Source organism: Octopus bimaculoides, chromosome 1, assembly GCF_001194135.2.
Source record: "Octopus bimaculoides isolate UCB-OBI-ISO-001 chromosome 1, ASM119413v2, whole genome shotgun sequence".
NCBI classification, from domain to species: Eukaryota; Metazoa; Mollusca; class Cephalopoda; order Octopoda; family Octopodidae; genus Octopus; species Octopus bimaculoides.
In genome coordinates this window covers 49,421,082-49,432,736 of record NC_068981.1, presented here as the reverse complement: position 1 = coordinate 49,432,736, position 11,655 = coordinate 49,421,082, and the positions used below count along the sequence as shown (strand labels likewise).

Below are 11,655 nucleotides of genomic sequence, written 5' to 3'. Positions count from 1 at the left end.
TATATATATATATATATATATATATATATATATATATGCATATAATAATTTTTCCATTAGTAATTAAAAGTAGACCAAGGTGACTTGGTTCTTTTCAAGCCCGAGGGCAGCGCTCTTATTGATCGCTATTAGTAGTAAACGCATTTGACCTCTGCTGAGCCCAAGGGTGTGAGGTCGCTTTTGTCTTCTTATCGCACAGGAGTGTCCATTGTTGATCTTTACACCATATGTCGAATCTATTTACACACCTCTGGAATTTAATCTATTCGGCAAAGGATCTATCTTGCTCCTGCCATTCCCTTAAACACTCACATATTCATAATCATCTGCGGTATAAGACAAAAGTTGAAACTAAACAACATTCAACAATACCTTTTAATAATAAATGGAATAATAATAATGATGTTAATAATGCTGATGGTGGTAATAATGATAATAATAATAATTTAGACAAAAGTCATATCGGAGCAGAGGAAATATTAACAATGACAAATAGTAGTAAAAACACTGGAGTCGATATAATTGAGTGTCCCCGTCCCCCAAATTTCAGGTCTTGTGTCTTTATTAGAAAGAGTTATATTTCACTGCTGCTGGCTTTTTGCTTTTCTTCAACACGATATCAGAGATTTTACGATTTTGTATTATTTGTGAAATGCTATAGCAGCTAACTCTAATATAAAGAAATATATTTGATAAAACGAAGAAATAGTTGTAGAAATATCAGAAAATTATAATCAAACATATTATCGAATAAATATTAGATTAATGGATTAGTAAAAATAAATAACATGTAGAAATTCTTTTAACCGCTATCATAAAAAGTAAAAAAGTATTGACCAAATATTTCTGCCCTCATAGTGTTACTTAATTCTCCTCAACACACACTACTGAATTGTGTACTCAGCCATAAATTCCACTTGATATTAATATCTGAAATGTTTTAGGAATTTCAGTGGTTTGTGTCCATTGAACAGTCCCTTACAAATTTCAGATACTCATGTCTACATGATATTTTTATTTCTGTTGCCACTGATATGACTTGAGGATTTGTCGAAGTCTTTCCTGTTCGGAGCGAGGGTACCTTATACGATATATCTTAAAACTACAGACTCAAACTTTAGTTATATGTAAACTGTGATGCACTGTTTAGGCACTGTGTGATACCCATTCTATATAACTACTATTTAGGTTTAATATCGGTTCGTACATATATATTTTTAATCATTCATGACGCTAAATTTGAAATATTTCATTAACTTAAATTCTTTAAAGAGAAAGTTAAATTATCGTTTTGCGATTAATAGTCACATTACACTTGTCAATTTTTAATTATCAAATGTGTTTTAATGAATGATTGAACTTCATCCTAGTTTGGCCTATGCAATGTATTATAGGGGCTGAAGAAATCAAAATATTTTGATTATACCTACTGTAACTGTTTTGCATATCAATAATATAAGGATGAAGCCATCTTATATGGTAACAAATCGAAACAGAATAGTATCTTATGTACAGTTAGCCAAATATAACTAGCTGGATGTACGAAGGCTAAGTTAATTATATTGCATGTAATGCAGTAATCATCATCAAATATATTAGAAATAATGAGAAGATAATTATAATATAGCACTAGATAATGGTTAATGTAACATTATTTATTCATCTACGCACAGAATAAACAAATTGCAGACTGGTCCTGTGCGTAATAGAGAAAAAAAATCTGCAAACCATTGACTTCACTATGACTTTCAGACTGATCCTGGAATAATTACTATTATATATTGCTTTAAAGAATATTCGTATTTCTCTCCTCTGCCGAAATAATCATAAAATTATGTCCTTGACTTATATTCTCTTTTCTCCATCAAACAATTTTTCTTACTTTTAACTTTTATGCTCTTCTCATTACGTATATTAACACAAACTTCCCTATTCACTCAAATGGCATTTCTGCATAATTTACCACAGCATTCAATTGAGACCACGGGTAGTGTTCTATGATATCGTGAATGACATTTTAAGTATCTACTCAAAGTAATACGATACACAATGAGTATAAAGCTTTTTTAAGTCTCGTCTCTGAAGCCAAATTTTATATTGTACAATATTGATGTTTAAAATTTCGTGTGAGGAATATAAAAAAAAATACTTAAAAAGATACAAGTTATTTAAGCAATCGAAAATTTTATAAAATATACACTTATAATATGTATGCATGCAATGAGTGGTGAAGGAAATCGCTTCCGTAAATGTCAGAAGAATTAACATGAATGGGCTTCTCGAAAAGAGCTTCAGACGGAGTGGTTCCGTGCATATTTCTATGGAACAAAAGAATTTAATGGCAGGCATTTAGTTGCAATGCTTGACTTCGTAACCATGGGAGATAATGAATAAGAAGAAAGAAAACGATAATATTTGATCTTAAAAACGCTAAATTTACAGGTATTTAATTGATTGTAACTCTGAAATAAGAATTGTTCAATATTATAGAATATCGAACTGAACAATTATAATATATTTCTTCACAAGAAACGAAATATATAATTTATATAAAAAAAAAACAAATCTAAAATGAATGTTATAGAAAAATGTAGTTATTGAATACGTTAGGAAATGGAAAAGTGAGAAACATCAAAATAGGAAAAAATGTTCAAAGTAGTTAAATGTATTTCGGGTAAAACATAGTCTGTGGCCTTTTTATCTAATGAAAACATTAAACTTATTCCGCATAACTGCATCCTCTTTAAGACGGTGTATGTGTACTGCTTTGCAAATTCTGGTTTCCAACTATTATGCATTGCAGTTCTTTCATACATTTATTCTTGCGTTGCATATACTCTAATTAGTATGCTATTTCATTCATGCAATACACGTTGTGAATGCGTTCCTTACTTTTTTTTTAAGAAGCGACTGTCTGATGTTTTTATTGGGTTGTAGACGCAGTTGAGTCATTTTTCGTGAAAAAGCTTGTTTATATACACGTTAATTGCTCTTTGTTTTACTCATTAGATGTCTGTGTTTAGTACGTGGTTTGTAGAGGAGAATATAATATTATTTTAAGTAGAGGTTTTACTACTGATATTTTGCATGGGTAGAATTGACATACTCCATGTAGGTTTATTGAAAAGAAAACATATATAATTTACTACGTAAAGTAAATACGCTGCCTTAAACATTTAATAGATGAACACACTCGCAAAAGATATCAGCTTGTGAATAGCCGTCTATTGACTTTCGTATCGTATTGTAAAAACAATAAAATATTAAAATACGATTCTTTATCGATGACGAACCAAACGTCTGTGAGACCACGACGATTATTAATGACCAATGTGATTGATAAATTTGATTTCAAACGTCTTATTTGATTGCAAATTTCATTGCAAGTATTGTAAAATTCATGAATCTCAGAGTTACATTAGTCACTCAGAAAAACCGCTCCAAAGAATTTGAATATTCTCAGAGAATAAAGAGCAATTACCATACAATATATCAGATATTGTTTAATCTAAACTACATGGGAATATTTAGTTTAGTAACAAATGCATCCATTATGCAATGAAACGACGACGACGACGACGACGAAGAAGAAGAAGAAGAAGAAGAAGAAGAAGAAGAAGAAGAAGAAGAAGAAGAAGAAGAAGAAGAAGAAGAAGAAGAAGAAGAAGAAGAATATTCTAATAATGATTTTAACATCTTTCAAGTAACAGGAGTCTAAAGTTGGGCCACTCGTAATAACTAGGTAAATGTTTTCAAACCTGTCGCTTATATTGCCAGAAGTGCTGCTATTCATAAAATGTTTCGTTATATAAGAGATCAAGACGCTATAAAGAAAAATTCTAATTAATTTGAAAATCAGTAGAAGCATTTATTAATCGAAGAACATCACGGTCTTTCATTAGAAACAAAAAAGAAAAAAAAAACATTACAGAAATTCGACTAGATGTATACCTTCCCGCTTAAATAAATACATGGATAAATTCTACACCACATACTCGATAGTCTACTCTATTTTGTCTCAAAAACATTTCAACACACATACGTATAGAGATACTGGTACTCTCTAACTGCATAGATACTCTCTAATTGCACCACCCATTGTATTTAGTATGTTTCTCCCATTATTCGGTTTTGCTACTATTTACAAAACATTTAATGGCATAGTTTTGAATGCTGGTTTACCAGTGGTCTTGGAGAGGAGAAACTGTAACGACCTCATTCACAACATCATCCGACAACGGAAATTTGTTTTTCATTGTCGTCATGGGTCCAATTTGAACCCTTCATAGAGCTGCAATCTGCTGTTTTTTTTTTGTTTTTTTTTTTGACGAAGCGAAGAGCAACCTCAAAAAATGGTCGCCTACTTAGTATCTCAGATAGACAAAAAACTCACATTGTACAGAGATCGTTGAAGGAACAATACAGACGGCAACCATTTTACTTTGCAGTTACCTCAAATCATGTGACACATTATTCAGCATGTGAAAACAATTGTCAAATGCTGCTTGCTGCAGTTTAAAACCACATTCGCTTTCAGCATTTTATTTCCGTATCCGGTCAGTATCTGTTGCGTAGTCTCGACAGTAAAATGAAACTTATATAGACAGTTATATTTCATTTATCTAAACAAAATCCCCGCAAGTACAGATCCGTCACAAATAGCATTCGAACTTTCATTGCATTGCTATGTACATGAATGGGGAAAATATATTATATCGGTGGGATTTAAACTTAAGAAAAAAAAAAAAAGAGGAAAAATTAACGCCTGTCATTTTTTCTGACGCTCAAGTTAGTCTGCAAATACTGAAGGAATAGTTTGGGTTCTGTACAAGAAGTTTGATTCTGTGTGTTTGCGTTTCCTATTTTGCAAACCACGCCACCGGTGACAGGTATGACAATTTGATATCAACTTACTGTATTTAATGTATAATATACTTATCTACAGTGGAGGCGCAATGGCCTAGTGGTTAGGGCAACGGACTCGCAATCATAAGATCGCAGTTTCGATTCCCAGACCGGGCGTTGTGAGTGTTTATTGAGCGAAAACACCTAAAGCTCCACGAGGCTCCAGCAGGAGATGGTGGCGAACCCTGCTGTACTATTCCACCACGACTTTCTCTCGCTCTTACTTCCTATTTCTGTTGTGCCTGTAATTCAAAGGGTCAGCCTTGTCACACTGTGTCACGCTGAATATCCCCGAGAACTACGTTAAGGGTACACGTGTCTGTGGAGTGCTCAGCCACTTGCACGTTACTTTCACGAACAGGCTGTTCCGTTGATAGGATCAACTGGAACCCTCGACGTCGTAAGCGATGGAGTGGCATAGAGATAGAGATATAAATAAACTTATCTACACAATTTCATCCATATACATACATATTTTTTTTCATACCCAGACAATTATATTTCATATATTTAATGTATAATCTGTTTACCTGTATAAATTCGATATATATATGGAAGAATGTACATATATATGAGTATACACAACCACACACTCGCACATATATATGTTGGTATGAAATAGTGAAAAATTAAATAATAACTTCTTACTGTTTGCGTACCCAGCAACAAAACATGATTGAATCATTAAAAAGTGAATTGAGGTCAGACATTATTCTTTACTATTATACGATATCTTTAGAAATGTATTTATAAAGCTTCATTTGCATTACGAGGTTAATAATGATTTAAGCTGAAACACGCTGCACACAAATTCATGCAAACTGTAAATGCATAACTTTACGGCTTACTAAGAAGTGTCGTTAAATGTGTAAAGCCTGCGGAAGATAAATCTTACGAATGTTATGAACGTACTTGTAGAAAGCTATATCGTATTTATAAATGAAAGTCAGCCATTTTGGCTATTGTTGAGGAAATATATATAAAAAAAAAATAGTGCATACGAATTTTCAACGTTATTTGTAAATTTATATCTATGCAATTTTTTTAATAGACATATATGCTGGAAGAATATCAGATACATTTACTTACCAAAAACTCCCTGTCATTTTTCATGTGTTACGATCTAGAAATAGAAATATAGAATAATATAAATATACATATTTGCTAATAAATGCAAATATATGCACGATTGCATTACAGTGCACTTAAACGTAAATCGAGTATACATTCACAAATATGAATATATATATATATATAAGGATATACACGCATATAATACTTTATAAAGATTACCCACGTGTACATCAACAGAAACCCTAAGACTTAGTATCACTCCACATTTATGAACACTTCTATATACAGATACATAGTTGCATATACACGTTTGTTCCGTTTTCCTTTCCTACACTTATTGGGAGACCGTTTCCATCAAGATTTTCTTAGCCTTCATATTTCTTTTTTCGACTCTCTCCAGGATTTTCTCCTTGCTTGAGATACAAGCAAAACGTTCGAAATATGAAGACACACTAATGTCATTTTCCCCGCTCAGATATTAAGTTCAAGTCCTATCTGTTTAACCCTTTCCGTATTTTGCTGTCTCTTTATTATTCATTTTATTTACGCTATGGGTAAATTTTGATGGAATGCAACGAGTCAAGAAATTCAATATTCAGGAAGTGGTAAACCAAAAGAAAAGAATATACTGGAATTGAAATTTTCGGCATACAATTCCACCTACAATCCCCAAAACAATGAGGTCTGCAACGTTATATTCCAAAACGTATTGCCTCAAAGGAAGGACTCTAGGCTGAATAAAACTTACAACAGCATAACCTCACATAGAGAGAACGACGATCTAAATCAATGTAAAAAAAATATTATTATAGAGCCCAAATTTCACGCTGTAAAGAAAGGATCATCTGTGGTGTAGATTTTAATTTGGTCAAAGGCTCAGATTCGTTTAAAACAAAAAAAAATATATTCTCATTAAATATGTTACTTCATCTGTACATCTGAAAATTTCATGCATAGGATGTGAAGAAAGTTACAGTGGAGAAACGGGAGGATCCTAAAGACAAAACAAGTCTTCGCATGGAATGCAAATTACCAAGCAAGAATTAAAACTCAGTGATCATATGTACAGATCTGCAGCTACGGAACGACAACACTTTACGATTTTCCTCTTTATATTAATTTAGTGATTACACAATTCAACAACAAAAAACAGCCTTCATTAACCGAAATTCCCTCTACGCCATGCTTAAATATCTCTGGCAGACACATATAAAGAACCACAGGCAAACATGTCAAAAAGCTGTTTCCACAGCTAGTAAGGCCAGTAGTTCGTCTCACAAGAACAGTATCCCTACTGCCGCTGGCATTCCTGTCCCTGCTGCAACTATAGTCAGCCGTTCCTGCTGCTACGAGTGATAGCATCTCCTACTGTTGTTACTACCACCAGGAGCCAGCATATTCAGAAGGAACGAAACACAAGCACCACATTATTTTTGTGAGAAAGCATGTGTAGTTCCATGTGAAGTGATATCATACAATATTGGTTTAATTTAATTCATTTCCCTTCATTTGTCTTTTCTCTCACTCAAGTATGTTGAATTATAAAGCGATTGAAAAAGGTAGAATGTTATACTTTATTGTTCTCATTCATGATAAAGTGTTAAGAGCATGGCCTTTTTAAGCCTGGTGCATAATCTATCGTTCTCTTTTGCCGAAAAGCTAAGTTACTGGGAGTTAAACATAACAACTCTGGCTGTCAAGCGGTGCTGAAACAAGCACAGACACAAAGACACACAGATACACATATTCCCTCCCTCACTCTCTCTCTCTCTCTCTCTCTCTCTCTCTCTCTCACGCATACATACACATACATATACATATAAGATGGGTTTCTTTCCGCTTTCATCTTCAAATTCCACTCTCAAGGTTTTGTTACCAAATGTTTATTTCTGTTGCATGTATGTTGTATGTTAGTTGTAATCATTTTCTGTTTATATAAGTATTGATCCTCGAGTCAATTGTCTAATAGAGTGAGGAATATATATGAACTATGAAACCACCACAATTTCAACTGTTGCTTTGTTCTGACAAGTAAAAGGCGCTCTCCTATTCTTTCCATATGTCTAAAATAAAGACCAATTAGAATACTTGTCAATACAACACAAAACAAAAAGAGATAGAAAAATATTAATTGAAAATACTTCCGTGCTTTATATTCCCAACAGATGTAGAAGTATTTTATGTCGCTCTATGTCACGTAATATTTTTTTGGTAGTAATCGAAAAGGACATACCTTAGAATGCATAGGTTAGTATTGATAACTTAAGTCTAGTAGTGAATGTTTATTGCACTAGCTGACGTTTTAGATTGTATATGAATTCAAACTCAACTTGTAAATTTATTTCCCCGTGGTAGATATATTCTATACAATTAGAATTTATTGATAATCTATAATCAAATTTTCCACAACCGAAAACTCCTTATTGTCTTTTTTGTAATCTAATCAATAAGATATTTACTAGCATATAAAACACACATATATGTACATAGTGAAGCTTATATATATGTGTGTGTGTGTGTGTGTGTGTGTGTGTGTGTGTGTGTGTGCGTGTGTGTGTGTGTGTGTGTATGTATATGTGTGAGTGTGTGTGTATGTATGTTTGTATATTTATCTGTGTTTATGTGAGTATGCTCGTTCAAACGTTAATTCCTCAGAGAACACATAACGATTTTGCACGTATACTAATATATATAGTGTGTACGTTTGTATATGTTTGCTTATGTTTGTCGGTATCTTCATACATCTGTATGCATTTGTATGTGTGTGTATCATGCTACCATAGAATATTGTATTTATGATTGATATCCATTACATCAATTTGCATATTTCTCGGCGAACTGTTGAAACAGAATCGTAATAACATATCCGAATACAACTCAATATTTACCTAGAATACCTAACGGGAAATGTAGACAAGTGTAAAATTATATCGGCATGCGATTAATATGTACTATTAGCTGCTGAAAATATGCTCATGTATATATGTATATGTGCGCATTGTAATCATTGCATCGATTATCATATTTTCACGCTCTTAAAAGGATATGTACAAGTATTAATTTCCTTTAGTTTTACGAAGACGTTCTTCAGTATGAATTTGATTCAATGTTTAACATTTTGTACTAATGATTCCATCTAATGTCTTTAGAATTGTAGACCTGAACTACCAGCCGGATAATATTCGAAATATGCACCACAAAAGAATGCTAACACTAGAGTAGTGTGAGTATCTTTACGTGCTTTCCCTTCTCTGAATTTTACATTCATATTCCATTTTACATCCATATGCAAATACATTAACAAGCACTTAACCCCCCCCCCCACAACCCCCACACATACATTCATACATGCTTAATATATACATGCATGCATACATACATACATGCATACATATATACATACCCACATTACGTTACGTATTTGTCCGTCGGATGGACCAGGGCTATCTAAACACAAGGATGACTTATGATCTTTGCACTGACATTGTTTAAATTAAAGAAATGTCACGCTCCGTCAACTACTCCCTCTATCTCTCGCTGGTGACTATATGCAATCTAATGGTATGACCAAGCCAAGACGATTGGTCATGGGGACAGATGTAGTAGATTAGCAAGAACACTTGCCTCATCTTGCTTTCTGTACGTCATACTGTTTTATTACAGGCACACTTCCCTACCTTGAACCCTAATTTCTTCTTCTGCTGAATCTGTCGGATTAAGTTTTCACATATGTAGGTAGACACACCATAATAGTCTAATTGATCCGTAACTAGCACCATAAGTGTTACTACCACTCCGGGTCAGAGTAGATCTAGGAATAGTAGTAGTTAAGAGGCGGTTCCATTTTCATAAGAACCGTGGAACCTCTGAATCAAGGCCCCACTACTGGGTGCAGCCTAATATTATACCTAGGATTATAATCCATCCAACCATCCAGCTATCCAACCATCCAGCTATCCAACCATCCATCCATTCATCCATTCATCCATCCATCCATCCATCCACCCATCCATCCATCCATCCATCCATCCAATCTTACATTGATGCATGCATACATACATACATATATATAAGCGCTCAGTATACCAATAAATGACGGTATATGAATGTTACCTAAAAACTTGAGAATGATACCTACAGTAGTATCAAGTGTTTCTTTTCTTGAACTCACGGTCACTACATCACATAACATATCTAATTCGATATGTCGTTGCTAAAATGTTATACAATGCCAACCAAGATATAGATTGTCATTTCATAAAGATCAGTGACTTCTCCTGTTGGATACATATATAAACATTTGTAGAAGAAATATTGGTGGAACATTCACATCAAAATGTCTACCAAGTGCAAAAGTCAAAGACAAGAAAATGCATGTATCAATTTAAAGGCTGATGTGAATATATCTTTCACAACTCAAATATAGTCTAACAGGGTTTAACTACTTTGGAACCTTTAGTATTCCAATTCTAATTAGTTAATGACTATGTGATCTGGAATAAGTAGAATTTTTGGAAAAAAGAAACAAATAAGATAACACGAACATTACGAATACAAACTTTAAGCGGAACAATGGGTATATGCAGGACTTTCCTGCAGTTCAACACTTGACGTTGTTTTCTAGTCGATAAGATAATGATGGAGATCTGTTCCTTCTTCTTTACAGTAGGAATAAAACTACATAGATAAAATGGTACACACACACGAAGAAACTTATTCAGACACTGACATGTCTGTCTGTCTGTATGTCTGTATGTCTGTCTGTATGTCTGTATGTCTCTCTCTCTTTATCTATATATGTATCTATCCTCCACCCTTCCATCTACCCTCCACCCTTCCATCTATCCATTCATCTAAGCATCTCCCCCCCCTCTCTCTCTATATCTATCTATCTATCTATCCATCTATCTATCTATCTGAAAAATTAGCGTCAAAATCCTTTTACAGATCTGTAAAACAGATCGAAAACAAAATATAAGAAATCACAAGATCATTTCATACTTTACACACGCACATGGCAACACTAGAAGCCATACTTGTCAATGGATGTAGTAAACCCACTTACCCAACTCTAACAGGTCAGTGGTCACTTCAACGACCCCCTAGCCAGCAACAAGCAACATCCACATTGATATAGCTTTCTGACCTAATTCCACCCAACACTACCGCGGCAAGCCGGGACTCACTACCACAACAACAACAGCTTGCTACTGCTACTACATTGGAAGCACCTTGTTTGGCACCACTATCTGACCTGATTCCACCTAGCCCCTACTGTTGCAAATCAAATTTCACTGCCGCTACAACAAAAACAACAACAGTCTGCTACTGCTACTACAATACGACCGCTGACCAACGAGCCTGCCAGTACAGAAAAACCTCTAATATATCCATGTCAAAAACCCTGTCGTTACCATTCTCAAGGTAACTGCAGATTTTGCCCCAGCGGCACCAACAACAAGGGACACTGTGCTTTTTTCAATCCTACGTTATGCCGTAGACTTGTTAAGGGCACCTGTCCATATGGCATAACGGGAAATAACACGGTCTACTGCTGCTTTTCCCTAAGCAAACTTGCCAGGACTTCTGCTTCGGAAAGGAAATCTATTGGTGCAATTCTATAGTCATTCATGACAGAAGCGGGTCTTTACCCTATATATATATATATATATATAT

At 34.1% G+C, this 11,655-nt stretch overlaps 1 protein-coding gene across 2 annotated transcripts in view; it reads right to left on the bottom strand.

Moving 5' to 3' along the window:
• Nucleotides 1-11,655, bottom strand: part of LOC106881850 (uncharacterized) — a 517,233-nt gene that overhangs the window by 182,044 nt on the left and 323,534 nt on the right. For both annotated transcript variants that reach the window (XM_052966454.1, XM_052966450.1), the window contains one exon: nucleotides 5,995-6,028. The gene's annotated coding sequence lies outside the window, so the exon portion shown is untranslated. The remainder of the gene's footprint in view (nucleotides 1-5,994; nucleotides 6,029-11,655) is intronic.